Genomic DNA, 19923 nt, shown 5'->3' with positions numbered 1-19923 from the left:
AAAAAAACGAAAAGTAAAGAATTTCCTCCCGTAATATTTTTTTTCTGCACCTGTTTGGTTTACAACTGAGTAGGCGTATTGTCATTATTGTGTATATGAGATGTACTTGTATTGTTCATAATATATTTTTTTTATTCTGTGTACTTAAAAGTACTTTAACCTGACGTGCAGCGGTTTCCAGTGCACCTGTTTTTTCGGACAGCAGGTAGCGAATCTTTCCGTGTCGCCACTGGCACTAGCACTATCCTGAACTCGGGAGAGGTCCGGAGCGATGCTTTGATCCCTGTTAAACTTCCGTAGGCCTGTTAGGAACCAGTGCAGTGTGATCCCACTGAGCCATGGGGGTCGGAGTTTGGTTGGACAGTGAAAGCCAAGCCGGTGTGTGTCCGTAACGGATTTCCATGTAGCTGTGGTGCTAGTTATTACTGGCTACATACCTGGCCGTGCCCTGCCCTCCCCGTCCCAGCTCTGCTCCAAGCCTAGGCTAGGGAGACGCAGATTTGTCAGAACACTAATGTGTCCAGGTGTGTTCTCCAAATTGAAATTGTTTGTAATAATATAATAAGAATAATAATAGACTTTTACAGGTTGTCTTTGTTGTTTTCCGGTTATGTTTTGTTTTGTTTTTTTTTTCTTTAAAAAAAAAAAGAAAGTTGGTGTGCTTTTAATTGACTAACTTCTTGCTGCTGTATAGTAAAATATTAATATATTTTTATCATTAAACTGCTGCATGACTATCATCATTGCGAGTGAAGAGAAAATGTTATAAAAAAAAAGAAGATGCCTTAAACAGTGAAAAGAAAACTTTTTTTTTGTTGTTGTTGTTGTTTTCTTTTCTTTTCTTTTCTTGGCTGGAATTCAGTAGGAGAGCATTTCAGAGAAACTAGGATCTTGTTCCACTCGGAAGTTTTTTTGGGATGCAATCATTTTGCTGAATGGTCTTGGCAGAGTTAGGGGCCAGGTAGAGCTGAGCTGCTCCTGTGTGAGCAGGAGCTGCCGGCGCTTCTTTACCGAGGGGCAAGGATGGAGTTTTGGAAGGGTGGGGAGAAAACAAAAAAAAAAGCTTGTTTTAAAGAATTTGATTTCCTGCTGTCATTTTATTCCCAGTTGAAATTATAATTCCCTTTTTCTTCTTGGTTTGTTTTTTTTTTTTGAGATGTACTGTAAGTGTCAAAACAAGCTGTTTCCATTGTACCATGCATTATTACCCTTGAAAGAAGTTTGCTGTTAGTGTTCACAGAAAGTTAAACACGAGACGCTGGTAGCGAGGTGTTTCTGTTTCTTTTATAAACAATCACTGGAAATGTTTAAAATTGCTTTAATGTGCACTTTTCCTATTTCCCAGTAGTGAAATAAGCTTTTTTCGGAGTGCGTAATGTGACATTTGAAATGGTTCTCAATTGCATGTAAACATGTGTCTGATAACCTGCTTCTGATTCGGAGGCTCTGGATGGGCAGTTCCAGCGATTATTGTACTTCAACTGTGATGTGTCGGGACTGCACTCTCCATGCTGCTAGACGTAGTTAGGAATTTAATTGCTTTGGTTTTTGCTACTTGATTGATTGTCTCGGTCCTGCTGTTCACTGCCCTCCCCAAAGTTGTCGCGCTGCCGACGGACGCGCTCCGGCGCCCCGTAGTTCCACGGCGTGTTCCCGGCAATAAGTAGCGGCAGGCGAGGCGAGCACGGCGGAGTGTCCTTCCGTCCCCCCCGGCTCCTGGGAGCACCGCTAAGCGAGGCAGGCTGCTCCCGTGGTCTTCCTCGCCCGCGCCGCCCGGATCCTGCCCAGGATCCGGCTGACCCGAGGAGCGCACGGGCCGCGCGGTTCCAGTCAAACCAGTACAGCCTGGGACAGCCCGCGGGCGGTTCTGTGAACAGTGTCCGAGAACTTGTGGTCAGTTTTTTGTCTCGTTTTTTTGGGGGGGGGTTTCTTCTGCGTGTTTCGTTGTTTTGGGTTTTTTTTTTTTGTTTGGTTTGGTTTTTTTCCTTCTTTTAACGCACGTTCTGTATGTTCAAGGACTTGATGAATGATAACGAAAGACTAAAATGACTGTAAAGATTCGTGGGATTTTGCTCCTGGTTGTTCTAGTTTTCATTTTTTATTTTCTTTTTTTTTTTTTGCTTTTTTTGTTTTAATTTTTGTTTTCCCGGCGGTGCTCGGTACTTTACCAAGGCTCTAATATCTCAGTATTTAAAACAAAGTACAGAAAACCCTGTTTAATGTTAGAAGAAGAAAGGTATATTTGACCATATGTGTTGTTTTAAAAAAAGACAGTATGCTCAAATGTGCCAAGATACCTAATTCCTGAGAAGTATGCCTTATATTTTCCTTGATGATATGCTTTTAAATGTCTTGTAGAATAGGTCCAAGAGCATGATAAAAGCTACTTTATAATGACTACGTGCAAGAAAACTTGAAATTCATTGCAATACTGACATTATTTTATTTTTAAGTTAAAGGGACACTGTCAAGTAATTTACCATTGAAACAACCACCCTTTAAGTGGTTTAATGGTAATGGAGAAACGTCCTCCGAATTAAATTCTATATTTTTTTTTGTTAAAAGAGAAAAAAAAAGTTAAATTGCTCTGCCTCTGAGAATTTAAATTTAAGAAAAAAAAAAGAGACAGCGCGAGCCGCTGTTGATTCCTGCCTCTTCTTGGCGGTCCCGCGGCGGGAGGCAGCCCGCGGCTTCCCGGGAGCCGGGGGGACTGTGGCCCGACCCCTCCGGGGGTGCCCTCGGAGGCTTGGGCCGGGCGGGATCCGCGGAGCCGATGCAGGAGCCCGGCCGCGGGATGTCGGGAGCGCCCCGAGCTTCCCGCCGGGCGCACCCGGACGCGGCGGAGCACTTTTTATTTTTTTCTTTAAATTGGAAAATTTAACTGAAAAAAAACCCCAAACGAACAAACAAAAAAGGAAATAAATACTTGACAGTGTCACTTTTTTGTGCGTATCCCGCGCAGGGGTTGAAATGTGCTGGGGGTAGCGCTGCCGGGAGAGCGGTTCCCAGCCTGTCCCGGGACGTGGGAAGCGCAGAGGGGCTGCCCGACGGGCAGTGGGTGGATGCAGAGCCCACCCTGAGAGCCAGGCAGAGCTGCTGCCGGGGATTTAACCCCTGCTCAGAGCCGACCGATAACTTCTTTTTTTTTGGTTTGGTTTGGGTTGGGTTTGGTTTTTTTTGGGAGCAATTACTTTGTTGCCTTTAAAAATAGCACTGTAACCACCTTTTTTTATGATTAGCTGTAGTGTAACCTTTGTCCCTTCAAACTATGCAAGCTATGAAATGTAAATTAGGGATCAGTTAAAGATAGTTGACTATATTCAATCAGATGACATTCATGCACTAACTGGAGTATATACAGATAAAGCTATTAGAGTGACTTGTATGCTAACAGCAAGATATAACATACCTACCTATTCTAAAAAAAATGACTATTAATATTGTATAACAGGACTGTGGGGGTTGGGAGGGAATGTTATCTCTTATCTTCTTAAAAGGGGATTTAAGATTTTTATAACTGTTTTTTCCATCAAACTTTAATATTTTTGTCAAATTTTTAGGTATTTAATTTGTAAAATAGATTTTACTTTGTACTGGCGTACAGAAAATAGGGGTTGATTTAAACTTTTTTGAAGCCAAGTGATCAAGTACATTTGTAATAAAAAGTCAATGGATCTATATCAGTCGTACTCACTGTTTTCATTTCTTGTACGTTCTAATGCAGTGGCGCTGTATGTCTCCCAAGGAAAAAAAAATTGGGGAGGGGGGTGGAAGGAGAAGGCAAAAAATGTCAGCGTTGATGCTGCCAATTGATGCGACTTTGCGTGGGCAAGTGGCCCCTGGTCAGTGGAGATTTGGTAGATATGCATTTTTCCTAAAACAAAAAAAAAACACAGTGCACTTTTTCCAGAAGGGTTTATGCAAACCTGACGTTTTTGGCATGTCTTCACTTCATGCTTCCACCTTGGCACCCGTAAACTCTGTAAAGCCCCCCCTTTGGGAAGCGCCTTTCGCTGGCACTTCAGAAAAAAGCAAAACCAAGCAAAGCAAAACTCTGATTTCTTCTAAGGCGGTGAACTACGGCACATGACGTTTTTGCACCCGCACATGTTGTCTCCCTTCCTCAAAGGTCTGCCACTTGCTTTTCTCTAAGTTCAACAGGTCAAACTTTTTTTGGGTTTTTTGTTGTTTTTTTTTTTTTAAAGTAAAATTGCCAAGTGTTTTGGATCGAAGACTTCAGCAGATCCACCGCGTTTGGATCCAACACCTTGCAGAGCACTGACATAATTATTTTTTGGTTGCTTGTTTGCTTTAAACCCAGCCCTCCCCTTCCCCGTCCCTCAGGCATATACCAAATCTGATTGACTTGTCTGTGACAGAAGTTGTGGGAGCCAGCAGGGAGAACAATGACATTAATGTACAAGAATGCTAAAACAGGTTTACATTTCAGGGGGCTCTCGTCAAACACGAAAACTCAAAGTGTAACTAGAACCAACCAATTTCCTCGGTCTTGCTAATCCGACGGGTAGAAAGCGAGTTTCTCTTAGGTGAGTTGGAAAGAAGGCAGGGAAGGCAAATTCTTCCACAGCTGTGCAATTTGCTCCTTCAAAAACCTGCTGCTTCTTACTGGATTGAATGGCTTTTGGAGAGGAAGGGCTCTGCCTGGAGCACTGGGAGTTTCTCTGTTAAAATCACACTGTCAAGAACTTTTGAAATCCCAATTTACATATTTTGTCTTCTTTCTTTTTTTTTTAACTTTTCCTTTTCTTTATTTTCCTTTGCTTTTTGTTAGGCTTACCCAAACTTTCCTTTTATTTTCTTCCTCCCCTCCTTCGTAGGCCGCCTGCTCCTTGTTAACTCAGCTTGTGTAGCTGGAGGGTCACTGTGCGTGGTGGTGTTTGGACTCTCTGGAAGAGGAGCCCAGTGTAGTTTGAAGTTCTCATGCTGGGTTTTGTACTTTTTGCACACTCATTTCTCTCCGTAAAAGTTTTACTCTTCTTGCCTTTCTCCTGTAATGCGTGAAGATAGGTGAAGGGCTCTTAATTTTTGGTGGCAGAACAGAGAGGGCTGCACGCATAGTGTTGTCACAATGTTTTGACAAAACCGACGAGGTAAACAAGCGAAGTTCCATTTTTATTCCTGATTCCTTCTGCTGTTGCCATCTCCTGTGCTGCTTGCAACAATGAAAGAGAGTTTCAGCCCAGAGCTTTTTTCAAGCCTGTGGTTCCTTTTACTCTGCTCACTTGCACATGATTTAGCTCGTTGGCACTGCGAAATGTGCGTGGGTTGTGAGCGTGGCAAGGAGATACGTATATAGAGTTTAAAGCTAGTTAAGGTTAATTTAAATGGACTTCCAAAATTATAACCTTTGTTAAAAGCCTGTTTTACCCAGAGCCTAATTGTTGGGCCTGAAGTTCATGGCTTTTTTTTTTTTTTTTTTTTTTTTTTTTTTTTGTGAAGCGGAATCTCTTTGTGTTGGGATGGCTGAGGGGGATAGGCCGATGGTTCAGGAAGGATGCTCCTCTCAAGGATGCTCCTCTCATGTGGCAGCTCTGGGAGCTCTGCTGCTGGAGTTGGGCTGCCTGCTCTGCTCCCATCAGATAGGCTGCTTCCCTCCTCCCGCACCGCTCGTGCCAGATGGTCCCAGGTCCGCTCTGGGAGTTCCTCTTAGCCTGCCTATCCTTCTTTTTCACTTTTTGTCTTTCCAAAGCATTTCAGTTCCTGACGAGACTGTGTTTTAGCAGCACTGCAGTCAGGGGGAAGGGCAGCTCACACAGGAGTCTAAAATGCAACCTGCTCCTTGTGAAATACAAGTGGGCCACAAGGCTTTACTGGGCGGTGTGTTATGTGTTGTTAGTGCAGAGCAGCTGCAGGTAACAGAGAGAAGTAAAGGCCAAATCATCCATTTTTAGGGGTTCAGAGCGTTACATCTCCAAAGACATTCTGGATATTTTACTGCAATTTGGATGGTGTAGAACTTGCTGCTGGAGGGGTACATTGGAAGGGAAAGGATGAGTGGGTTTGCTTTGGGCAGGTGTGTTGCTTTGTCATTAACAAAGGCATTTCCTGAGCCGGCAGACTCAGGGCAGGCACCAAGACAGGTGAAAAGAGTTTGTCCGAGGGGGGAAGCTCCCAGCAGTCACAGCAGATGAGGAGTTGTCTGTATGGAGGGTGGGAAAAGGCTTTTGGAACAAGGCAGGAAGGTTGGGGCTGGCAGAGGTGTACAGCCAAGGTGCACCTGCGCTGCTGTCTGAGGGCATCAGCATCTGCGTGGGTGCTGGGAGTGGGGGTGGCACTTGGAGAAGCCCATAAGATCCCAATGGCAGAGGCTCTGGCAGAGCCTTTGCCACAGGGAGCCGAGGGGTGTCGGGCAGCTGGTCCCAGGGGATCACGGGGTAGCTGGGGTAGCTCTGCTGGTCCCACCTCTGCAGTTCTATGTCTGAAGCCAGATGAGCAGTCGTGTGTTTTGGGAAAGTTGGAGCATGCCACTCCTGTCTCTGTAAAAGTAGTAACCAGCTCTGTAGCCCGTTTGAGGCAAAATATCACAGAAGAGAGAGAGTTGAAGTCACACAGCGAGGAATGAGACATGCTTTCACAGAAAAACGTCAGCTGGAGATTAAGTGAGAAAAGATAAAGATATAGGATTTCTGGCCCCGCTATCTGTCTTTTGAATGTTGACTGATTAAAACAAGACAGAGTGAATGGCTGGATATCCCCAAACAATGTTTCACTGTCCCTCTGCAGATCGATACTGCTGGTGCTCCTTCTTCTGGAGAGGGGACCTGGTCATGAGCCTTTTGCTCTGGAAGGCACCGTGGCCAGCCAAGGTGGAGCCCTGTAGATTTTACCTGTGTGTGGGTGTTGTCTCATTTTGGGTGACCAGGACTGTGCTGGACGTCCCCAGGGCCGTGGCAGTGTCTGCAGTAGTTCTGCAGCCCATATCAGGCGGGTGGTTCTGCAGCGAAGTTCTGTTCCTGTGTGACGTAGTTTGGGTTTGTCGTGGAGCACAGGACCTGATCTGGTTTGGGTTTAACTGAGACAAAAGACAAGATCTACCAACCAGTGGGTGTAAATTCATCAGACCAAGCTAGAGATTAAAATATCCAAAATGCAGATAATGTGACTGTCCGGTCCTGAGCAGGGACTGCTTTGCTGTGGAACTTGGCTCTGGCTGTGCTGATGGCTCTGAAGACATGGCCCCAGGTAAAACAGGAGACTGCCTGGGTGGATGGCCTGGCCATTTCTGCACCTTGTCTTGAGCCTTAGGTTCATGACATGATCCTTTGTGCATCAGCTGGGAGAGCGCTTGGTTTGAGTGGGAATGTGCTGGATCTCCCCAGCAGGGAATTCTGTCTGAACTCAGATGATTCCTTGGCTTTGCTGGTCATCAGTTGGTTTGATGTCCATCCTGATGTTAGCTTTGCAAAAATAAACATCTCAGCCCTTTCTGAGTCTTAGGCCACGTAGCAGACTGAAGTGCAAAGAGGACTGGCTGCAACACCAGCTGTGGGAGTTTGTGCTGAGCCTCCCGGGCTGTGGTGCTGAAGTGTTTTTTTCTTGAAACACTATCTTGAAATATGCAAGAGGCAAAAAAAAAAAAAAGCTTCATTCTTTCTGTCGGAGATCTGAGAGGTGAGAGGTGTGGATTTACTTCAGCAGCGAGAAAGGATGGCTAGCAAGACCTTGGAGGGAGGTGGCTGTTGTGGGACCTGTCCTCTGCGTGCCACTGGGATGGCAAGTGCATGTCTTGGAGAGACTTAGACAGCTTTTCTGGGAAAAACCTCCTTATGTTGAAATGTCATCCCAGGCATGATGTTGATTTCTATAGAGAGTTGCTTGTAAAGGTGGCTTGCAAGTTGCATCTGAAGCCCCGTGACCATGTTGACCCCAGTGGGTTTGGATTTGATACTGGACATGGTGCAGAGACTGTGCGACAGCCCCAGTGAGTGAACATCTTGGTGCAAGAGACCACATGTCACTGATGCACCTCAGAGTGCAGAGGTGGCACTGTCATTCTTGCAGGAAGGTCTGGGAGCTGAGCCTGGGCTCTCAGACATCATCATCATCCCCCTGGACCGATGCAGGGCCCAGCAGTGGCACAGGGCGCTGCGGGGGCTCTGCTGTGGGGTGACCCCCACGGGAATGGTTTGAGCTCCTCTGTGGCACCACTGTGCTGATGTGGCCGGTGCTGAGAGGAGGATCTGTATCATACGTGCCTGGGTAGTTTCTGTTGCTGGGAGCTGAGGGTCAGTAAATGAGCAGGGATGGTTTTTCCATTGCTGGTGAATGTCTTGGATGTGCAACTCAGGCCCAAACCGCTGGCTGCCCATCGTGTCTGCAGTGCCCTCCAGCCAGGATATCAGAGGTTTGGCGGGTTTTGCTCTCAGTCTGGGTAGAAAGGCAGGACAGTGGTTGTGCATCGGGCAGGACCTGTCTGTTAGGACACTGGGGAGCAGCATTACCTTTTGAAGGGTGTCTCTCTCCCCTGGGCTGGGCTTGTTCTAGTGTCTCCCTGGGGAATATGTTTTATTTCTCCATGCTCCATCCTGGTTGCACAGCAGTGCAGTGCAGGCTGATGGCTTTATTGCCCACAGTCTCCTGAGATTTGGGACCTGCCTGCACTTGCCTTTTGCTTGGGCATTCCATATGGGCAGAGGAGCTGAGACCAGCAGCTCCTGGGGGGTGAGTCTGCACTGGCACATCGGCATCAGCCCATCCAGGCTCCTCAGAACTAATGTGAGGGTCGAGAGGTGAGCACTGGGATTTCAGGGACCAGCTCCTCTCTCTGTGTCAGTCCAGCAGAAACTGGTCCAGCTGTCTCACTTTTGGGCAAGCTGATCTGTCAATATTTCAAGAAACGCCAGGGCTAAGAATCATGGAGAAAGGATTTTGTGAAATCTGGTATTTAAACCTCCCACTCGAGTGATGCTGAGGAGAGCTGGCAATGTAGCATTGGCTTATCAGGAGCTGTGTGGGCAGGTCAGCTTAAGAATAATGTTGTGTGAGCAGCACCAGAGGTGAAGGAAAGAAGCCAGTGTCTGGTCAGGTACAGAGTTTAAATGGGGTCAGAATTTCTTTTTATTAAAAAGATTGTTTTATTTAAATAATAAATGACAGTAGGATCACCGTTGCCAGGGGCTGCTGAAGGGCAACCAGGCAGGTCTGAGCAAAGCAGGGACTAGAGGCTTTGAATTATTTTCTCTCATTAATAACTCTGAACTAAGCACTGCAAATTCATGCAAAAGTCATCTCTGCTTTCATGCATGCAAACAGTTTGGTTTGTGGATAGGTCTGCTGTGTTCAGAGGCTCATTCCATCTTTAAAAAAAAAAAAATTGGCTTCTGAGCTGCACCTGTCAATAAAAGTCCTGGAAAATGAGTCCTGGCAGGCTTTTCCAAGGCCGTATGTAACTTATCTTGTCCAATGAAAGTCTCTAATTGGTGGTTTAAAGTAATTAAAAAAAAGAATCCGTTAACGGTCAGTCTATTTTTAGTTTAAAGGTTGGACTTTATATGGTCATAAAGCAAAATTCTTTGCTTAATTATGGGAATTGAAATACATTGGCTTAATTGCACTAGGAACTGCACACAAGAGTGCAGAGAGGACACGCTTTACCAGTGATTATCTGTTGATAAAATACTACACAGAGCAACAAGTGGAGGCACTCCAGGCTCCAGAAAGCATCCTGAGGCCAGAACTGCTGAGCTGGTGGAGAAGAGATGGCATCAAATCCTCTGCAGATGGTCAGGGTCCATTCCCACCACGGCACTGGCTGCCTTGCCTTGTATTTGTGGAGACTTGGAACTGGACGGGATTAAAGGGGCGATTTATAACCAAAGGGTTGGTTGAGGAGTTGGTTTGTGTTCTGGAGATGCCTCCAGAAGCTGGGCAAGCAGCTGTGGGAGGTTTGAATGGCAGAGGATTTGGTGGTGGGACATACAGGCTCCTGATGATGAGGAGATCCATCTGCTCATTTGCCTCTTGAGTGGACAAGTAGGTCCCGGAAGGTGTCAGAGTGCTTGGGGCAAGCCTGGGGCTGTCATTCCTGAAGCTGAGTTACCTGGGAAGCTAAATTTGGGAGCCTGGGAACAAGATAGGATTTCAGACATGGCGGGACCTCTTCCTGAAGTCTTAGGGCGTGCCTGGGAAAAGGATGTGACAAGCAGGTGAAGCGAAGAGCCACAACTTCACAGCATGTGCTGGTTTTCACTTCAGCCAAGGTGTCCCTTGACTGGTGGCATGGGAAGTGGGCAGGGGTTTGGGAGGATGGACTGAACACAGCGCTGGTGGAGGGCTGAGGCTGTCGGGGCTGTTCCATCTGGGGTACCTGGAGGTTGAGGGCAGAGTTGTGTGCACAGGAGGGACGACCAGCTGCCAGGCTGTGGGCTGGACTAAGGGATGGGCACATCTGTGTGGAAACATGAGACAAAAATAGTTGTTGTAGACTGCTTGGTGGGGAAAAAAGATCTTGGCACAGCTGGTCTGATTGAAACATGGTGGGGGTGATGAAAATCAATAAGATACTGCATTACCTGCCATCACACTGTACTGAGCAGGTGTGCTGGGCCATAAGGGAAGAACACTACATCTAAAATTTGCTGTAAAATCTGAGAGGAAATTGGAGTAGTGATGACCAAACAGCTGCATATATGTTGGATATAAATTCTATATTTTAATGACATGGAGGTATTAGGAAGTTTTCTATTCCAGACAAGAAGGAAGTTGTGGGTTTCATGGGGCTTGGAAGAAAACTAAGGCTCATGCATCCTCATAAACCTGTAAGAAAAAGTAAATTCCATTATGACCATGCTATCAGATTGTTTGGGAAGGGGCTGGCTAACATTTTGGTGAGCAAACATCTCAACTTACTTAAAGGATCATGTCTTGTAACAGCCTGGTCTAGAGTAAGCCTTGCTTTAGGACTAAGACATAAGAACTGGTTCAAGATACAATTACTGTTGAGTTGTTAAGTAGCAGGGACCACAGTACAGTTACAGGTTCAGCAATGGACTAAAAAAAATTACTTGTGTTACAAAATATTGCAGGGGAGAAGATCAGAAAATAACATCCTTAGACTTGTCAAGACAGCCCTGTAGATACCTGGAAAGGTTACAGGCATCCAGGTGAGACAGAATTCTGTCGTGAAGGAGCAAAGTAAAACAGTTGTTAAAAATATTTATAAGAAAGGGAATAAGGACAAAAGTCCAGGTCTTGAGGAACAGACTGAAAGAGCCATGGAGTAGGGCAGGTAACCACAATCTGGAAATAAAGCAGTTTTGAAGGGGCCCTGCAGAGCTGGGGGCCTGGAGGAGTGAATCCTGTCTGAAGGACATCAGAGAGAGGGCTGGGGAGAAAATCTGGGCAGGCAGGACTGAAGACACAGTTCATTTCCTGCACTAGTTCGTGCTGCTGAAGTGACTTCCCCATGTCATTCAGGAGCAAGTTTGAGAGCCTGCCCTCACCCAGTCCCTCTGGGTAGTAAAGATAAGCAGCCTCCCTCTGAAACTCAAGTGTTTGAGATAGAGATGCTGGAGCAAAGTAGGAAATTCAAGTGGAAGAGCAACAGGTTTTAAAAGAGTTTGGGAATGAAACACCAAAGGTACTAGCAAAAATAGGGCTGTTAAAAAACAGCTTAGTATTCTCCATGACTAGATAACATTCTAATGTTGGGTTATTATTTTTTTTAATTAAAGTATTAATAGGGGCAGTGGGAATTACAGATCAGCACCCCTGAACTCTGGTTTGAAAAGGAGAAGCTGAAACGCTGTAACTCTTCAGTGTGTGAGAGGTGGAAAGCAACACACTTTCTGCAAAGGTGGTCTTTGAGGGTCCCTTCCAACCAAACCATTCTTTGATTCTGTGATCAATCTTGTTTTCTGGGCCGTCTACCAGAATCTTTGGACACGCTGACAAATAACAGGAGGTGAAGAATGAACTGATCTTTATTTGAGTGTTTTAAAAGGTTTTTACCGAGTCCTTCCTAGAAGGCATTGAAAAATGTGCTTCTAATGAGAAGAGAAATATCACAGAGTCCTTCTTTGGTTGCAGTTGATGTTGATCAGTTGTCTAGTCTGGTTGGAGAAGGTGATCAAAGGCCTCCAAGTCTGCATCTTCAGCCTTTGAGCAAATGAGTTTCCTTCCATGGTTTCATTAAAAACAGAGTTGCTGGGTGGTGGATGGTTGATTTTCATTAAACTTTTCTGGTGGACACAACTAGGTCCAGGCTGCAACGTCTGGTTGGGCAAAGGGGAGAAACAAGCCCAGAATACTGGGTAGCATGGGATCTGGATTTGTCCTGTAATGCAACACCCCCAGTTCAAATTCCTGCCCTGAGCTGGACTTGCAGGTCTGCCGGATCCCAGAGCGTGCCTCAGCAGCTGATGTTGTGGGTATTTTCTGTTTAGTTCTGTTTTAACCAAGAAAAGTCCTAAAAGGTTTTGGTTTTGATGATGGGCAGAAAGGGAAGGAGCAGGGAGAGAGGCCTGGACAGCATCTTCCAAGTCTTTTCCTTGCGGGAGAGTTGTTGGTGTATGTTCTCATGCAGACCTGTGTTGCCTCCCTTCCCAAGAGACCCTGGAGGACCCACAGGTAGCTGGTCTCAACCAGAGCCACCCTTTGCTGCTCTGGCTTAATTTTAGGCTTCTTAAAAGTCTAGAAGCCATGACAAATACCCTGGCTTCTCCCACCTTCCCTGTCTCCAGTAGATCAGGGTACCAGAGAGTGAGTGCTTTGATAAGTTGTTGGAGTTTGCAACAGGAACAGGTTTACTGCAGGTACCATGAGGCTTTTGGTCAGAGTTCATGTTTAAAGACAAGAACTGGCAGCTGATGGAGCAGAGTGGTTGGGTTATATTGGAAAAGTCACTCCAGCCTGGCCATGGCTGGAAAATTAAGAAGAGCATGATAATGTCTGGCTGTGCTGTGAGCATACAGCAGTGGGGCTGATCCTGGGAAATGTGAGGCAGCAGGCAAAGGGGGGAAAAAAGCAATTTTTAATGCTCCACCAGTATTGCTAGGCTGTAAGTGAGCTGCAAAATTGAAGAATATCACACTCTGTTAGCAGAGCAAATGAAGTGAAGGTGTGTAGCCTGCCACAGGAATCCTGCCTATCCCGGGTCTGTGAGGCTGCTGAGCTGAGCCTGTACCACAGCTCATTAGACCCCCACAGTGTCCCTGTGCTGTTCTCCCTGGTCACCTCGGGTGGTTGTCACCGGCACAACCTTTGTCCCTACTCTCTAGAAATTCCTTAGATTGCTCACTTCTAGTTAAATTATACCAACTGACTTTGAAGTACTCAATATAAAACCGTCGTGGTATCGCTTGCATGATAGTTATTTGATGTAAGAAAACAATTTCTCGTGCTCTCTCTTTAGGAATTTGGGCTTTGAGTTTTCAGTGGGGAGTGTTGTACGTGCCCAACTGCACAGGGTCGGGCCCATCTCTGTTTTAAAGTGTTATTTCACATCTGAGATTAGAAAACAAACCAGAAGATCAAGTTGTCACAGGCTCAGATGATCATAGTGACTCGTGCTAAAGGCTCCGTCCTCGTAGAGACCTGCACGGCTGCTTCGTGTAACTGCTGCCAGAGCTCTGGCCTTTTGGTAATAGTATTTCCTCCTAAATGTACTGAGTATACTCGCCTTTAAATCCTGTTAGATACCGATAATTATCGTTGGTATTCTGTACATTAGCTCTGTACTAGCATTCACGTTGGACTAGGCTTAATATCGTGAGTGTCAAAGATGACTTGAAAAAGGAAAACTAATTTATACCCTTTCCGTGTGGTTCTACCCCGTGTAGCAGGTGGTTTGTAGAAATACCAGGAGTGCTACAACTGTCTTCCCCCTTTTACTTGCTGTGATTCTCTGCAGGAGAAAATACAGATTTAAATCTATTTTTCCATTCTTTGGAGACACTGAGATATTATCATGGTGAGGTCCATGGAAATACCCAGACAAACTGGGCCATCATGCAGAGATAAGGCATGTTTTCCATTTGTTTTTTTTTTTCTTCTGCTGACCATTCTCCAACCTTTTTTTTTTTTTTTTAATGTAAAACAGTTATTCTCTCATCTGTCCAGTGCAACATCCTCTAGGATATTTGTGGTCTTCCAGAAAAGGTAGACAGGACTGGAATAACAAATGCCAAAAAGTTGCCCACGGCAAGGGAGGGAAATCCTTGTTTTCAAGACTAAACCCTATCCAGGCCTTTTTCAGACACCCCCCAGCACACCACAAGGGTATAAACCCCGACTTTTTCTTTTCCAGGTGATCTTTCAGGCCAAGTAGCAGAGGGCAGGGCTTTGCCCTCCCGGCGGGGCTCAGCCCCGGCACAGCCGGGGTTCCGCAGGTCCAAGCCCCCGGCACCAAGCTGGGCATTTAGGGAGCTCCATGGGGTTGGCTTTCACCGTGTCCTCAATTTGGATCCCCAGGGCAGAAAAATTAGGACTTTCTCAGTTAAAGAAAAAGCCAAAAGTGAAACAAAATCTCTGGAGAGTTGTGTTTCCCCACAGCAGCGACGGCCCCTCAGCACCCGCTTCTGTTCAGCCAGGACCCTCGGGTCAGTCCTGCTGGGTTTTTAGCCATCTTGACCTCATGTTTGCAAATATTATTGGTAATATAATGCTCTATGTACAAATGTCTGTGTGGCTCATGTGTATGTTTCTGTGGTTCAAGTCAGCCACAGACTTCTGGAATTTCATTGTACTTTGGTTAAATGTTGGACTTTTAACTCTTCTACTGTATGGCTTCTTGATTTCTCTTGTCCAATGTGGACCAACTCTATTTTTGGAAATAAATAAGCATGTAAATAAAATGAATGGGTTTATGCCACTTACAAGAAAATGCTTTATTTAAAATATACACTCAGTCTTGTATATTTTATGGTATCTCAGGGAGCAGCAGAGGCTCAGGCCCCAGCAGCCTTAGTGCTGAGATACCATATTATGTACAAATTCACTTCCAAGTGCTTTTGGAAGAAGACTTCCCATCTCCTGAGCCAAACCCCCGTAGGACCAGCCTTGCAGAGGAGGGAGGGGGGAATCCAGAAACACGTAGTTTAAGGGAAGTAAAGGAAAGAAACAGGACTTTCCTCTCAACACAAGGCTTCTGGTTTGAGGTGTCCGGGTGCCAGGGATGCCATGGGGCGGTTCTGGGCTCCTGCCTGGGAGCACGTGGAGATCAGGAGCACGATGACATCTTTTTTTATTTTTTTTTTTATTTTTTATTTTTAATTTTTTTTAAAAAGAACTTCTCCATATAAACCAATATTTACCAGTAATCCTGTGTTTCTGTTTTTGTTTTTTGGCAGACTTTTACCAGTAAATATCGGTTTATTCCTGAAACCAGAAGCCCTAAACATACCTTTGTTTATAAGGTCAGTTGGCATTTTGTCTCTCTCGTTCCCCACTCCTCCCCCAGTACAACCCAGCAGGTGATTGAAAGGTACCGAGTTCTCTTTCTAGTTTTCCTGCTCTGCATCTCTGGGAACTGGAGCCCGCAGGACCTAGAGCCTTCTGTTGGTAACGTAGACCCAAGTTTACAAATTATTCTTTTACCATTTTAAATCCTGCTTTTAAGGACAGAGGTGTTCCCTCCTGCCCACCACGGGAAGTGGTAGAAACCCCTGCAAATGCCTAAATTGCTCCTCCTCTCCGAAGCCTGCGGGTAGGTCTCTCACAAGCATCTTCAGGCTTGGGGCTGAGAAAATAATTTGATCCCAAAATATACACTAAAAACTGCCATTTCTGGTTTACAGTGAGCAGGACTGGGGGAGGGAAGGGCGGGAAAGGAGTTTGGAAATTATTCCCCCCCCCCCCTTTTTTTTTCTGGAAAGCAAACGTGACATGGGGAGGAGGGAAAGGATGTGAACATGGCCCTTCCTAAACTCATTGTAAACTCTTCCTCCAAGGCTGGGAGAAAGGGCAGGTGAAAGTTCTGATCCTTAAAAGGACATTGCTGGGTGTCTGGGACCCCAAAAGCAGCTGGTGATTTGTAAGGGTGGGAATCACTTTTGGTTTATCCCAAGACAAATAGACTTGGGAGTGAGTATTGAAGCTTCTTTCCCCACAAGTGTTTGCCACCCAAACACAGCAGCTTTTTGCTAATGCACCAGAAACAGAGAAGCTGGTGAGGGATAGAAAATGAATTGACTGCATGGTCCCAGCCAATTTTTTTTTCCCAAGCAAACAAAATGAAAAAAAAAAAAAACCAAACCCCAAACCCATCCCTGAGCCCACAAAAAGGTAACCTCCCAAAAAAGCAAGTCAAAGAGGGTCTCAAACATCCAGGTTTTATAGTGTGTGGTCATCAGGGGTGTTTTTGGCATAGCTGCAGCCCAACTATGTCCCTTTAAGGAGCACCGTGGCTCGTTTCCTCCTCATGAAGCCCAAGCTGAGGGTTGTGCCGTTCCTGAAGCTCCTGCAGCCTTAGTTGGAGTCCAGAATGAGGGGAGCCCTTCCAGCTGTGCACTTTGAGCTGAAAACTACCTTTCCTCCCCTTTTGCAGCCTGGGTGGTTCTGATTGCTGGCAGTTCTGTAATACAACCTTAATCTGAGCAGTTGAGGCTGGTCCTACCTTATCTTCAGACGTCTTGCGGAGGACTCCTGTTACCAGTTTGGTACTCAAAAGCTACACCCCACCATCAGAAGTCACTTTTTGTTTTTTTCCAAAGGCAGTGATAGCTCACCCTCTCTAGCTCTAATGGAAAACATGATAATTGCAATGCAACTTTCTAATAAATTGTTCATATATTCATAATTCCGTTGCAATCCCAAATTGGAGAAGAGATCTGTTAAAGGTATATATTAGTCTAGATTTTTCTTATTGTAAATACTGTAATTTTATAATACTGTCAATATTTTATTAACTTAGAAATATTTAACAGAGTTTAATCTATGGTAGTTGATTTATTTATAGGTTTATGTTGCAGCCAATTACATTCTAATGTAAGATTAACTTTCAGCATGTAAACATTGAGTGAATATATCATTGGAAAGATTAAGACAGAAAACTCTCGCTCTTAATCTGTAATATTTACCCCCAGTTCCCGGTTGGGAATTATTTCATGAAATATTAGGAGGTTTTGAGAGCTCATGAACCTAAAAACTGCAGTTGGATTTGAAAATGTACCTGGCTCTTCCACCCTGTGAACAAGTTCACTTCAGTACCTGCTCTCTATGGCACGGAAGTCTTTATTTTGAGCAAAGGGACACTGTCAGATCAATTTTAGATTCTTGGGGGGGTTGTGGGGTTTTTTTGGGGGGGGGGAAAGCAAAACGCAGCCCCAGTGCGTGTGTGTTAATTCCTTTTGGATCACAAGGGGAACAGCTCCTCTCCTGAGGCTTTGAGTCCCTGGCCGGAGCATTCCCGCAGCTGGGAATGCTGCATCCTTCATCCCTGCGGCCGGGCAGGGGTGGAGCTCCGGCCGCTCCGAGGGGCCTCCGCATTCCCGGTGTTCCCACAGTCCCGCCGTTCCCGGCACCGGCCGCCGTCGGAGCTCGGGCACGGGGGCAAAACTGCGCAAAGACTAAAACCTGACAGTTTTTGACCAAAGTTTTTGCTTTTTTGAAATTTTAAGTCTCTCTCTCTCTTTTCTCCTGATGGTGTCCCTTTAGCATCATAAAGATGTTCTCTGAAAACCATGAGAAGTGATTTGCTTTCCAAGGCAGGGGAGAATTGGTCTGTCATGTGTTTGCAACACAACTTGCCTAAAAATACCAAAAATATCTCCAGGGTTTTCACAGGCATTGGTATTTTTTGGAGTGTAAAAGTTAATCTTGATTAGAGATGTGCCAATCTATACTGCTTTCCTGTAGTGTTGTTACACTTAGGCATTTCAGTTCACTTACAAATATATACTGTAACAGTATACTTTGTACAGATTTATTTAAAAAAATTTATTTGAAAACTGAAATAAAGTAGGCAGAAAATAAAGATATTTATTTTTCATTTGACTATGTAAGAAGGTATCATTCTTTTGGTTTTAGTGCACTGGTGTACCAAGGCTCAGAACCACTGCTTTCTCCAGCTCATAGGATGCTTTTCCAGACTGTGGATACGTGTATGTGTACTGCTGTGTTGATAAGTAAAAACCAACGATGGAGTTCGTTGCTTTTATACATCCCAAAGAGAAGTTCTCCACCGTTCCCTGTCTGTTTTCTGACCGAAAAGGCGTGTTTGTGAACAGTGTTCACGCCAGCTCTGCCATCCCACCCTCACATCAGCTCACACCAATGCCAGGATGGGAGGAGTTGCCAGCGGACCTTCCCCAAAACCACCCTGGGCCCGCAGTGGCATCGTCAGGGAGCAGTTCAAACCTGTGTCCTTTGGGCTTTGTGTAAAGCAAACGCAGAACGAGAAAAATCGAGATGTTAAATCCATTAGAAAACCAATTCCTTATTGTACAGTAGTATGGAGATCTCTAGTCAACCTGCCATTAATAATAGATTCTTATTTTTTGAATGATCTATTTAAAAGAACAGCAAGCATTGTATTTGCTAGTAAATCTGAAGTGTTTACATGGAATTACTAAATAAATTATTTGATCTAAGATGGCTCTCATCAGTGCTGATTTTTAATAATGGAAATTCATTTTGGCAGCTGCTTTTTTAGTTTGTGCTGTTCTTTAAAATCTTCCAAAGCAAGTTTGGTTTTTTTTTCACTGCATCCTTGTGGTTCCAGTTAGGTTCTGAGGAAGAGGCAGAGCCTGACAGGAGTGCTAGCTCATGTTTTCCAACCCCTTCCATGAGGCTGCCCCTTCACATCCCAAACAGCTGAGGTGGAGCAGGGTGCCCTTAGCCCCAAGCCCTGCTGCTCACCTGTGGTTCTTTCCAGGCTGAGTCCTGGTGCATGGAGAGAGAGGAATTGTTATAGCAGAAAGCATTGGGATAGAAGTAAAACATCATCCTTGAAGGTAACGAGTTCCTGAGCTCAGTTCCAGCGGGGCTTGGTCCTGCTTTCTGCTGTTCCAAGGCTCCAGGAACACCCTGTGCTCCCGTCCCCGATCCCCTGCTCAAGGCCCATAGATCCAGAGAGGCTGAAGCAGATTAGGCCTTTGGATCATCAGCAAGGCCAAAGGCAAATTCGGGGGCTTCCAGCCCTTCCAAGCCCCAAGAGCTGCTCTCTGACATGAGAGCTGTGCAGCCCCCAAAGCTCCCTGGTGCTCCAGGGCTGGAGGTTGGGGTAGGGAATGCCCAGAGCGGAGAGGCTGCGGCTGGAGAGCGGCGGGGGTGAGAGGCTGGATGCAGAAATCCCTGTACCAGGAGCAGCAGGAAGAGCAGGCAGGCGTTGCAAATGCCGAGTCTGGCCACACCGTGTCCCCCTCCAAGCGCCGCACACGCAGCTTTCCCTGTCAGGCGTTCGGGACTGGGGAAAACGAAACTATCAATAATGCACCTGTCCCCGCATTCCCCGTTCCCAGCCTGGCTCGCACACGCGCTGAGTCACCCCATGCTTAATTCAGTGCTCCCAGCGCCAGAGCCCTGGCTACAAAGCCGTCCAAGCCTTGCATTATGCACTAGCAGAAATTTTTGTTGGACACGGATTTCACGCTTCATGTTCAGGGCAGGATTCCCGTCCCGCCCCGCCCTCGCTCCGCCGGCTGGGGAGGGGCGAGCCCAGACCCTGCTCCACGCACACGGACAGCGAGTCCTCCGGCCTCCCACAGCCCTTTCCCACTCCTCCCACCCTTGATGGTTTGGAAAGGTCCGAGATGTCCATCCCTGGGCCCTGTGGCACAGCCCCAGGTCTCCCCAAGCCTTCCAGGAGGTCGCCCATCACACCACACTGTTCCACTGGAAATCATTCAGCTCTCACTTATTCCTCTGCACAGCATATTTACACAGGTCTCTTTCTCCTGCGTGAGCTGGCCCATGTTCATGAGCAGTACATTCCTAGAAATTTGCTTTCTGGTTTGGGGGAAATTG

At 46.0% G+C, this 19923-nt stretch overlaps 2 long non-coding RNA genes across 4 annotated transcripts in view; both read left to right on the top strand.

Annotated features, from left to right (window-relative positions):
• LOC113967079 overlaps nt 1-10432 on the top strand; it is a 26944-nt gene extending 16512 nt beyond the window's left edge. The window contains exon 3 of the long non-coding RNA XR_003534090.1: nt 6778-10432. This is a non-coding gene — a long non-coding RNA (uncharacterized LOC113967079). The remainder of the gene's footprint in view (nt 1-6777) is intronic.
• Nucleotides 10433-14388: 3956 nt separating this feature from the next.
• Nucleotides 14389-18548, top strand: LOC113967078. Of its 3 annotated transcripts, XR_003534089.1 has the most exons (5): nt 14389-14558; nt 15309-15374; nt 15463-15664; nt 16505-16796; nt 17986-18548. It is a non-coding gene; the product is annotated as an uncharacterized LOC113967078 (long non-coding RNA). The 3 variants fall into 3 exon arrangements; XR_003534088.1 differs by having other exon boundaries at nt 14389-15374; XR_003534087.1 differs by lacking the exons at nt 14389-14558; nt 15309-15374 and having other exon boundaries at nt 15381-15664.
• Nucleotides 18549-19923: the final 1375 nt, after the last annotated feature.

Source organism: Neopelma chrysocephalum, unplaced genomic scaffold (assembly GCF_003984885.1).
Source record: "Neopelma chrysocephalum unplaced genomic scaffold, ASM398488v2 Primary Assembly neopelma1_63, whole genome shotgun sequence".
Classification (NCBI taxonomy): Eukaryota; Metazoa; Chordata; class Aves; order Passeriformes; family Pipridae; genus Neopelma; species Neopelma chrysocephalum.
The sequence above is the reverse complement of the archived record's forward strand: the minus strand, read 5'-3'. Positions and strand labels throughout refer to the sequence as shown.